Below are 12629 nucleotides of genomic sequence, written 5' to 3'. Positions count from 1 at the left end.
CACCCACAGACCACAGGAAATCACCAGGCTCATTCACCTTGACCTCTAACCTCTCACACATTCTAACATTCTGCCTTCCTCCTTCTGTCCATCTGCTTTAACCATTAGTGAAGGCCTTTTGCTACAGTTCTTGCAAGTGAGCCAGCTGTCATCAGAGCATATTTAAACTCTGACTGTTGGTTTCCACTGAATCATTTGTATGCCCACAGGTCTCATTAAATGCAGGGAAGGGCAGGAGTGCAGTTTCCAAAAATGGTCCAAAGGCCTGCTAGCTAGTTTTCTTTCATTTTTTAATTTACAGGTGAGTGTCCTACTGAGTATAAGACTGAATGCAGAGCATGTTGCAATCTATTATCCTAAGTTCTAGACAAAGTGATAATCTACATTGGTGGAGGAAGTCTGAATACTGTAAATTCCTCATATGGAGGGGATCCCTACCCTAAATTCTTCTCCCCATAAACAAGGAACATTGGGATATTTGAGGAGGGGAGTCATGCAGGTGGATTTAGGTTACCTGAAAGATAAAGTCTACCATCTTTTTAGAATTGAGGTCTGCCTTGAACACTCCCTTTACATTATCTCTCAGAGCACAGTTTAACCTGTGTGATCTTGAGCAAATAAATTCACATCTCTGGACCTGATTTCCTTTATTTGTAAAATAAATGTGTTGTAAAATAAGATCCTTTCAGGTCCCTTCCAACCTGAAGTCTGGAGTCCTTTGAACTGACCTGGGCAAAAACTTATTTTCCTTTTTTTAAAAAAAGGAAAAGAAAAGGGAGGAAAGGAAAGAAAAGGGGGAAAGGGGGGGGAGGTAAAGGAAAAAGCAAAAAAGGGCAGAGAAGGGAAGGGAGAGGAGAGAGAGGAAGGGAGGGTTAAAATCTTCCTGACAGATATCTTTATCAAAGAAGTCTAGATGAAAAAAATCACAAAGTTCAATTCAGACTTAATTTTTTATTTAGCAATTTAATGAATTATTCATGATTTCCAGGTATTTTTTGGCAGAGAATTTTGGATGGAAGAAATCCAAGAAGGGAACCGGCTATGAAGTCAGAGCTATCAAACTTACTGTTTGGAGGTTAATTGATCTGCCTATTTGAGCAAAATTCCCAAGCAAAGTGAAAATGCACGCAGCCCTGCATTAAAGAGTTAACATGTGGACATTCTAGACATGAACAGGACGTAAAATTTAGAAGTAGGATGGATCGGGCTAAGCCAGGAAGCAATTAACACCAGGTAAGCCAGGCAAATTAAACTGCTTAATCAGGGCATCGGGGTTCCATTTGTCTTAAGAGGAGGATACATATTTTGGCCTGTCTCCTAAACACCTTTCACTGGGACTGCTATCTGGCTATACATACTGTATACTGGACTGTAAAATCAATCACAATGAATATTAACCAGAGCACACTGCCCTAAAGCTCAGCACATCAACAGAATGAATAGTGATACAAATCAACCAACAGTATTCTATGGAGTTTTACTCTGTACATCAATTGGAAAAACGATTATGTTTATCTCTAGCATCATACTACTTGTCCCAAAAGCCAAAGTGACTATCATTGCCTGAAACACTACAGACCAGGTGCTCTGGATATATCTTTCAACATTTCTCTATATTTCTCTCATAATTCATTTTTCTCTATATTTAATACATACATTTCAACTTAGAGTTATTTTAAAGCTAGATGTACCTTGTAATACATACGATTATTCCTCCATAATGTAGCAGGAAGCTGTCTTTGGACTCAAAAGTGACTCTTTTCTGTCACACTGCCTATAGGTTTACACTTTACTGTGTGGAAGGTTGAATTTGAACTCAGGTCCTCCTGATTTCAGAGCCAGAACCTTATTCTCTACACCATCTAGCTGCCTTTTATATAACTCTTTTTAATCAGTGGATAGTGTTGGACCTGGAGTCAGGAAGCCTTGAGTTCAAACTAAGTCTTAGATACTTGCTAGCTCTGTAACAAACTTGTTAGCCTCAGTTTTCTCATTTGTAAAAGGGAGATAACAATGCCACTAATCCCCCAGGGATTCTGTGAGGATAAAATGAGATCACATTTTCAAAGTAATTTACAAATTTAGTATACTATAAAAATGCTACCTATTATTATTATTCAAGAGAATTATTAAAGCTAAAATTTTTCTCCAAGGTGGCATTTGTTTTTGCATTTCTTAATTTGCATATTTTCATTGAGTCTATCTTTGTGAATCTATTTAATAGAAGAGGGAAAAGAGTCTCTTCTAATAAGGTATCTCCAAAACATATAATAAAACCATACATGAGTAAATAACAGGAACCCAAAAGTGAAATTCACCATCAGGAAGTATGTATATGCAGTGGGTACCACCTTTCTTCATCAATACTGTCAGTCACTGTAGGTGAGCTTAGAATTGAAGAAGAATAGGACATCAGCCTCAATCTAATTAAAATGTTTACAAGGCTTTCAATGATCTTGAACTACTTATTCCCTGTCACAAAATCTCACCATTTTAATGGAAGATGCTTGCCCCTTTAACATTAACAAGTTCAATTTGTGGCAGAAAATGAAACTTGTATAAAGAAAAGAAATAAATTAATTAATGAAGCATGCACAATATTGTCCCTTTTACAGATGAATAGGATAATGGCTGAAAGGGACAAGAAAAAAACTTCGGTTTGATAAAAAAAATCCTCAAATCTGTAAATAAGCAGAAAAAATTTCAGATAAGAGCTGCAGTCTGCTTTCCCAATAGGGAAGAAAATGATCCAAATAAGATTTAAAAAAAAATACTTAAATCGATTTTGAAAAAAAAAAATGTTCTGACTTTTTCTCATGTTAATATTTTATTGCTTTAAAAAAAGGAAGAAAAAACTTTTATTTACCAAAAAATTATAAAATGTAAGAGTGAAAAACTGGTTTTCCACAATAGACTATTGAAGCGGTTCATTTTGAGGACTTTAGAATATCTGAGGTCACAAGGGATTTTGGTCTTTCAGATAATTTTTCATGTATTCCAAGCTAAAGGGATTTAAACTCACTAAAAAAGGAAAATCAAATAACTATTTAGAAACTATAAGATAATGAAAGAAATAGTGTTAATTTTTTTAAAGGAGATTTAGTGTCTTTTTCACTCAAAAGGAAAAAAATGAGCAAGAGGATCAGATTTGAATCACTGAAATTTAGAATGTGAATGAAGAAATGTGAATAGAAGAAAGCAAGGCTGTGAAGAAAATTTGACCTAGAGAGGGAAGAACCTACAACTCCGTTCAGAACTGAGAGAAAAAACTGAAAACAGGACTTCAGCAGGTTTCAGATCATTGTTCCTGAATGGCAGAACAAAAGCTCAAGTTCTTGAAAGAGAATTCTAATTCCAATTATTGTCCATTGGCCCTTGTTTACAAGTTGAAAGTAATGAAGTACCACTTAAGGGTCTGCTGCTCTCTACTGGGTTTTTTTTTGGGGGGGGGAGGGTTTTGTTTTTCAGAGGGAAAAGTTGGTTGGTTGGTTTGTTGCTAGGCAGATTGGTTGGTTGGATCTTGTCCTTAATTATTGAATTGTTGGAGAAAACCAAAATGACATTGTTGCCTCTGGGATTTTTGGAGCCACCAGATAAGCATAGGAATTTGGAGACCACTGAAAAGCAAAAAAAAGTGCATACTCTCTGGGATGTATCTGCTCAGAATTTTATTATAAAATATAGCAAAGTAAACTAGTTAAAAACTTTTCCTCCCAAAGGATCATTGAGCACATTATGACAGGGTGAAATACAAGACTAGGAGAGGTTGCTTGGTAGACAGAGGCTGAGATAGAGAGAGATAAGGAAAGACTGTCAGAGTTGACTGGGCGAGAGAGAGAGAGAGAGAGAGAGAGAGAGAGAGAGAGGAGCAGCCCTAGCAGAGGTACAACTTGGGTTTTATAGCCTTGCCCCTTATCTGGGCACTGAGGGCAAAAAGGGAAATCCCAACCCCTTTACCAGGTAGAGGGCTGAAGATTGAAGACTAGGGGTTGAAAATGAGGAGGCAGGATACAAATTTAACATTAAATAATGAAACAATAGGCATTCATTTACATCCCAAGAGCAAAGACCCTCCCCCTATTTAACAAGATTTAACAGCATTTAAGATAACAGAATTTTGTTTTTGTTTTTGCTATTGTTTCTCTATATCAACAACACTATGTTTGAGACAAATTACAGAGTGTCCAACTGTGGCTGATCAGATCAAGACAAACTCCTGAGTGCTTTACCAAAGGTTGAACACAAATAGTCCACGGGAATACCTGGAATGGTTACTCTAACTTCTGTATCTCATGTTTCCTTTGAACTGCTTCAGTTCTGTCTTACTCATAGAGTGCAGTACCCTCACTGATGAGGGCATGCCATGCTGGGTGGTCCTGTGCCAGTGTCTTCCATTCTGTAAAATCAATTCTAAAGTTCTTAAGAGAAGCCTTCACTTCTTCTGATTTCCCTTGTGAGCTCTTGTCCTGTGTGAGTTCTCCATAAAATAGCTTTTTTTTTTTTTTTTGGCAAGCATATGGCTGGCATTCTAACAATGTGGCCAACCCATTGCAGTTTCGCTCTCTATAGTAACGTGTGAATACTAGGTAGTTTAGCTCAAGAAAGGATCTCAGTCTAATATCTTCTCCTACTAGGTGTTATTCAGAATCTTCCTAAGACAATTTAAATGGAAACAATTCAGTTAGTTTCCTGATATGTTTAGGTTTCACAGACATACAGCAATGAGTTCAGTACATTGGTTCTGTAGACCTTTAGTATGGTAGTTAGTTTAATACCTCTTCCCTTCCACACTTTTTTTTTTGGAGTTTCCCAAATAATGAACTAGCTCTGTCAATAAGTGTGTCAACCTCATTGTCAATGTTATCTCCCTGAAAAGGCACTGCCAGGGTAAAGGAAAAAGTAGACAAGGAAAGACAACCTTTGCAGTTGATTTTCCATAATAGGAAGAACTGATGAGAGTATAATTGAACAGTTCAGAATCCTGGTAAAAATAATGTTTGTCCTTCATTTTCAAAGAAAACCATATCACAGAGGTGCCATGACAAGCACATGAATTGGATTTGCTAAGTTACAATCCTCACTTTCTCCTCCAGAGCTATCTGGGTCCAGTGACCAGACATGAATCAAGATGACTGAAGATGGTCCTGGATGTGAGGAAATCAGGGTTAAGTGACTTACCCAAGATCTCACAGCTAGTAAGAATCGAGTATTTGGTGGGGCAGCTAGGTGGCACAGTGCATAGAGCACCGGCCTTAGAGTCAGGAATACCTAAATTCAAATCCAACCTCAGACACTGTGTGGAACTTGGGCAAGCCACTTAACCCCATTGCCTTGCAAAAACCTTCAAAAAAAATGAATCAAGTGTCTGAGACCAGATTCAAACCTCCTGTCCTCCTGCCTCCAAGACCAGTGCCCTATCCACTTGTCTGCCTTTCCAGATATTCAACCAAAATAGCTGCTGTGAGACTGATTATTTAAGAACTGATTGAATCATGCAGAATCCTGGTGAGTGAAGAGCTGATTGGGATTATCTATACAGCCCAAAGAGAATGAGCCTCTGTGACTTAAATGGAACTACTGGCCAATTCAGTGGTATAATATTTTGTACCATCCCTTTATTTTCTTTTTCACCAGTAATATGTGTAGGCTTTATTTTAAGTTTCCTTGTAAAAATATAATCCCAGGTATTGAAGTCAGGGAAGTTCAGAATTTTTGTGCTTTCCATGGAGCTCCTGAGTTGACAGGTAAATAGAAAAACAGCATTAAATTTACATTTTAAACTAGTTTCCAGACCCAGAAGGTTAACTCCAGTAGAAAACTTGGAACTCTTTGCTTGACTGAGGCACAGGATGAAGACATGAAAAAAGATAAGACAAACTAGCTTTTCCTTAACACTTGGAAGTCAGGACAGGTTCCTCTGCCATTGCCTGGACAGATCAAGAAAGACAACAGCTTTGGTTTGTCCCTTCAAATTATTTGCCTTATCTCTAATTCAAACAAAATAATATGAGGTGAAAGGTTCACCACCAGAAGTAAGGCTAGAGTACTGAGGCAAGACAATAAAACAAATCAGCATATACTAGATAAGATGGCCTAAAATCCAAAAAACTCCTGACTTCAAGACTTGAATGTTCTGGCCCAGTCTGAGTTGACTCATCCATACTTGCTGCTCTTGGACTTGTTACCTTCAGCTCTAGACTGAGGCAGGAAATAGCTATATGGCAGACCACTTATTTTGGAAATAAAAGTCCTCGGAGCTATTCAAAGGAACAAAAATATACTAATTATCCAGTTTCATTGTCCTCTAGTGTCTCTCTCTAAAGGAAGCAGTAGATTGCTTGGAACCAGACATTCTATGGCATGACTAAATGAGACCAACTGCAACTTGAAGGTGTGTGTGACAGGGAGTGGAGGGGAGACTTTCCTACAAGAGGGTTAGACTTGGTCAAAGGGTCAGTGAAAGGAAGCAGAAGCTGTCTTTCCTCCCTTCACTAGTAGGTCACGTAGCTACTGTCCTTCACCACTGAGTTGGCTTTACTGGGTCTGACAGTGGCTGTGGCATAAGGATCTCTGCCCCAGAGGAATGCTGTGTCAAGTTCAGTCATCAGCCATGATGGTGAGGGCTCAGAGCTCACTCAGCTTTGTCTCATTCTCCTGCTCCCTCTGCTTCTCTGTATGACCAGGTTGATCCAGTGGTTGGGTTAAGTCTCTAAAGCTCTTGTGCATCTCAGTGTAGTATACAACTTGGGCCCAAATCAAAGACTCAAAACTTGGCTGGAAGTAGTGAAGGCAACGGCTGCAGAAATGAGGCATCTCCTCCAGGAGTTGTCTGTTCTTGGCTTCAAAGTCATCCTTCACAGGCCAGAGCTCTTCTTGTACCTGATGGAGTTTGGCTAGGACTGGACCTGTTTTTTCCTTTTCCTCATAGTCCTACAGGGCCTGTTCCCATCTCTTCAACACCATATTAAGGCTGAGGAAGACACTACCAAACTTTTTAAAAGATTCAATCACTGTCTTTCAGATCTGTTTCACCTTTACCTGGTTGAAAGCATCCAGCTATTTCATAGTTTAATCGAGTGCAGTTACCATGTTTAAAAATTCCTGGTCTTGCTCACAAAGTGGGTTGGAGAGGAGATCAGAAGAGTTCTTCACAGCTGATTTAGACAAGGTCAGATCTGCATTGATGCTCTTCTTCAAGTCCTTCTTCAGCTTCTTAACCTGATCCTCCAGCTGCTGGAGTTTTCCTTATTATCTTTCAAAGTCTCTCTTCACTGTCTTCACTATCTGGGGGACAATCTGTTTCTTGGGCTGACCAGTTTTGAATGGAATCCAGCTCATGGTGGAGACCTGGTGTCCAAGCTATATGTTGTGGACCTGGCCCAGGCCTCAACCCATTTTGCCACAGTCACGTTGGGATTCAGTGTACCATCCCTTGGAAGGTGATTATGGGTCAAAAGAATTGAATTTCAGATTGAAAGCAGAGATTTTTCTAGCAGAATGGTTAGCAGAGAAATGACATTCTGTGGAACAGATATTCCTTTTTACATATGCTACTTTACCTATTTTCAACTACAGGGAACAAGACATAAAAGTCTGCAGTCCAAAACTGTGAGTTATGCCCAAAGCAAGACTTTATCTCAAATGCTTGCACCCACTGTTTTTCATAGATATTGAGTGTTATTAGTAGGAATGTGTGGTTTATTGATTTGCCTTATTTGAATAATTTTGACATAATAATAGTAATTATTATTATTATTATTATTATTGCTTTCACTTCACTGTTATGTAAATGATTATGTCTAAGATCTGTTTGCTATCTTATGAATGGTTGGGTTTGTGGAAATGACAGTGAACTCTGGGGGAAAATATATATATCTATAATTGTCAGTAAGGGGAGTGTATCCTCCTAAAGTAGGGTTATCCATAGAACCCAAAAGAAGTTGGAATGTAACTTCATAGTGGTGGTCCTTTAGATACCCAGATCTGTCAGTGTAAGGACAAATTTGAGTGAATGAAATGGCTCAGAAAGTGAATCACTCAAATGAGGGTACAGTATCCATATTAAACAGTGTGAAAGTCCATGTATTTGTACTATATTAACAGTTTTCTCCTGAAAAGCTATAATCTCAAAAGAATCTAAATTTTAAGTGATTCAAGAACTAATTAAAAGTTACATGCCAGGCTGTTGCAAATTAACAAAAATGTCCAGTACACCATTTTCTCAAGGACAAGAAGAATTGAACTCTAGTTATGTAGTGAGAGTGAGATAGTAGTAGTTACTTAAACTCTTTAAAGTCAAAGAATATTTCTTTTTTAATTTTGTAATAGGATTTGAACAAGACCTGTGCTTGTTTTCAATTCTATCTCTGCCAATCCCATATCTAACTCCAAACTTGGTAACATTGAACTCCCTTACTGTTTTCTGCCTTGTGGTGGCTTAGTGATGAAAGAAAGGTCTTAATGCTGTGGTTTGACACAACAACTCTGGTACCTTAATCATCTCTCTGCCTCCTGACAAGAGCTAGAGGCAGAATGATGTGTTAAGTCACAAAAGAAAGATAGTTTCCAACTCTCCCTACTTTTGACTCTTCTAAGTGTTAACTCTTGGCAAACCTCAGACTCTCATAGAATGAGTTCCAATTGAAGCCTACTTGGTAATTGTTTGGGACCTGAAGAACTTAGAGTGAATATAAATAGCAACTGTTACTGTTTCTGCCAGAAACCCTGAGGGTCTTCCTCTCCCCATTGACTTTTTTTTTTGATTACATAAAAGAGGGCATTTTTTGCTTTATTTCTTTCTTACCTAGCCTAATCAAGGAATGGATGTTGCCTCAGTCAAACTGAGACCTGTTAAAGACCTTAACTTAAAAAGACCAAGATCTCCCTCTGTAAATCCATATGTCCACTGGACCCTGATGGCTCTGAAAGAGAAAATGAGACTGGTGATTATATAGTCCTACCTCTCTTAAATCCAATTCACTTGACTGTCACGGCATCACCTCCTTGATGTTATGATCCTACTCAAGAATGAAGGACAAAGGGGGCAGCTAATTGACTGAGTGGATAGAGCACTGGCCCTGGAGTCAGGAGGAACTGAGTTCAAATCCTGACTCAGACACTTAATAATTACCTAGTTGTGTGACCTAGGCAAGTTACTTAACCCCATTGTCTAGCAAAAAATAAAATGAAGGACAAAAAAGAAAAAGAACAACAAGATTTCCCAAAAAGAGGATGGGCAGTGATTTTCCTCTTATACCACAAAAGTTTGTACCTGGGTCCTTGGTTTCCTTTTCCTTTTTCATGCTTCCTTCCCTTAATGGTGTCAAATAATCATTTTCAAGATGTACAGGCCTGGGGAGGTGATCTTTTGAATTCCAGGTTCTAGAGCAAGGGTCAACAAATTGACTACAAGCCAAATATGGCCAACTGTCTGTTTTGGTACAGTTTTCAAGATAAGAATGGTCTTTACATTTTTAAAGTTTTATTGTATTTTTTAAATGTAAAAAAAAATTACCATCTCAGACCATAGTTTGCTAACACCTTCTCTGGTGATCCTACATCAGGCAGAGCTGAATGATAGTAAAGGGAGACTCTACACTAGAGAAGATGTCATTGGTAGATGAAGCTCCTGAAATAAAAAGAAAACCAACAGTGAGAGAAAGAGTACATGCAATCCATGACTTAACTTGTTAGAAGTCTTTGCAGACTTTGAGAGGGGAGAGATAATAACAATATAAAGCTTTAGGATTAATAAGTACAAGTGATATTTGTGTATATATTATATACATATATATATCTATTTATAAATATGAAATTTTATCTTCACAACAATTCTGCAAGTTAGATATTATTTTTATTTTTACAATTGAGGAAACTGATACAAAATGACTTGTGCAGGATCATTTATAGCTATTTACGTGTCTGAGGTAGGATTTGAACTCAGATCTTCTTGATCTAGCTATCCTCTGGAGGCACTGAAAAATGTCTAATCTATAATGCTACAAACTATTTCACATTTAAACAGCTTTAAGGAGCAACTTCCTAGGAAAGTCTAACAGCAATTATGCTACAGGTTATAAATTGCTTAAATCTTGCCAATACTCACTGAGTTGTGTCTTTTTAGTGTTTCTTATGTGGTATAAGAAATAAATAATTGTCCCATATTTAATTCATATTATATATTGAATACCTCACTCCCTTCCATCCCTCAAGAGATCCATTAGAAATGAGCCAAAGTCTAAGTCATAAATATATTTTCCCTAGTGTATCAAGACAGGGGTTTAATGAGCTGAATGTACATTTAAGAAAAGAAAGCTAATAAACCCTTTTAGATGGTCAAAATTCCCCTGTATTGAATCTAGTCTGGATTATATCTATAAAAACAAGGCAAAGGGAGTGGTGGCAGTGCTCTAGTTTCTGGGACACAAAAATTTTTCTTATCGATTCATTTGTAACTCTAGTATGTGGCATAATGTATGGCACAAAACTGAGTCTAAGTCTAATATATGTTGGCTAAGTACAACTCAAGAGCTAAATCTGTGGAATATTAAAACAACCAGAGGGAAAAAACCTTAGAATGTTAAAAGTATAGTCTATAGAGGATATATAGAAATACATAGAAAAGAATTCTACAAAATGAGAGAATGTGAAAGGGATTGTAATGTTCAGTGCTAGAGAGAATACCCATACAAATTAGATCCCATACCTATCAAAGAATTAAAATTCTAAGATGTAGTGTTCTTAAGGTTTCTGTAATTTCTTTTGTACAAAGTATTTTCTTTCAATCTTAAGGAAATAAATGTATGTTGAAAATATCCACCTGGATATCCTGTTTCTATGTTATATGACTTTGGTTCATTTCAAATGGATCTCTGGAGGGCTAGAAGGGTGTAAAGTACTCAATGTATAATATGAATCATAAATGGTATAATTATTGATTTCTTATACACACAAGAAATTCTAAAAGACACAGAAGATTCTCTGAGTCTTAATTTCAACATATCCAAAATGGAACTCATAGTCTTCCCTCCAAACTTGCCCCTTCAATGTACTTCCCTATTTTTGATTAAAATGCTACCATTTGGGGCAGACCCAGAATGGCAGAGTAAAGGCAGGGATTCATCTGAGCTCTCCCTCAAACCACTTCAAAAACCTCTAAATAATGATAACCAACTTCTAAAGTGGCAGAACCCACAAGAAGACTAAGTGAAATAATTTTCCAACCTCCAACAACTTGGAAGAACAGTGAGGAGGGTCTGCTGCACCAGAGTGAGAAGCAGCACAGGCTTAGATGGAGTGAACCAGTCAGTCCCAGCTATCCAGGAAGAGATAACAGGGAGACTGGTTCAGTGGCACCAGTGGTTTCCAAGTCTCTCAATCCAGAGATTGCTAAGAACAACTTGGAAGACCAGCAGGAAAACTACTGCACTGGGATCAGAGTGGAGCACAATCCAGTACAGGCTGAGAACAAAATGTGAAATATCTTGCTAGAAAAACAACTGATCTGGAAAACGGATCTAGAAGAAATAATTTTAAAATCATTGAACTACCTGAAAACCAGGATCAAAAAAAGATCCTCAATATCATTTTATAAGAAATTATCAAGGAAAACTGCCCTGTTATTTTAGAAGTAGAGGGGAAAACAGAAATTGAAAAAATCCAGCAACAACTTTTTTTTTTGCAAAACAATGAGGTTAAGTGACTTGCCCAAGGTCACACAGTGGGTAATTAATAAGTGTCTGAGGCCGATTTTGAACTCAGGTGCTCCTGATCTCAGGGCTGGTGCTCTATCCCCCTACCAATAACTCTTGAAAGAAATTCCAAAATGAAAACAGCCAAGAATTTTATAGCCAGATTTCAGAACTATCAGGTCAAGGAGCAGCTAGAAAAAAACAATTCAAATATCATGGAAGCACACTCAGAATAACACAAGATTTGACAGCTTCTACATTAAGGAATTGTAGGGCTTGGAATATGATATTTCAAAAGGCAAAAGAGCTTGGATTACATCCAAGAATCAATTACCAAGTAAAATTGAATGTACTCTTTCAGAGGAAAAGATGGGTATTCAATGAAATAGGAGACTTTCAAACTTTCCTGATTAAACGAACAGAACTGATTAGAAAATTTGAGCTTCGGGGCGGCTAGGTGGCATAGTGGATAAAGCACCAGCCCTGGAGTCAGGAGTACCTGGGTTCAAATCCAGTTTCAGACACTTAGTAATTGCCTAGCTTGGGCAAGCCACTTAACCCCATTTGCCTTGCAAAAAATAACCTAAAAAAAAAGAAAAAAAAAAAGAAAAATTGAGCTTCAAATATGAGACTTAAGTGTAGCATAAAAAGGTAAACAAGAAAAAGCAACTTTCTTAGATGTTGAACTGCTTATATTCCTGCAAGGAAAGATGATCCTGATAATTCATATGACCTTTCTCATTTATTAGGGCAGTTAGAAGGAATAAATTCAACTCCCTAATATATGTTGGCTAAGTACAACTGGAATATTAAAACCACTAGAGGAATGGGATTGAATTTGAAGGGATAATATTTTTAAAAGACAGAGTTAATGGGTAAAAGAGGAATGTCCTACGAGAAAGGGAAAGGGAGAGAGGTAGACTAGGGTAAAAAAGGCAA

General features: G+C 37.6%; 1 pseudogene; it reads right to left on the bottom strand.

Annotated features, from left to right (window-relative positions):
* Positions 1 to 6597: 6597 nt before the first annotated feature.
* On the bottom strand, positions 6598 to 7338 carry LOC141489767 (bridging integrator 3 pseudogene; annotated as a pseudogene).
* Between the last annotated feature and the right edge of the window lie 5291 nt (positions 7339 to 12629).

Source organism: Macrotis lagotis, chromosome 5 (assembly GCF_037893015.1).
Source record: "Macrotis lagotis isolate mMagLag1 chromosome 5, bilby.v1.9.chrom.fasta, whole genome shotgun sequence".
Taxonomy (NCBI): domain Eukaryota; kingdom Metazoa; phylum Chordata; class Mammalia; order Peramelemorphia; family Peramelidae; genus Macrotis; species Macrotis lagotis.
Note: the sequence above shows the minus strand (reverse complement) of the source record. Positions and strands in the feature narration are given on the sequence as shown.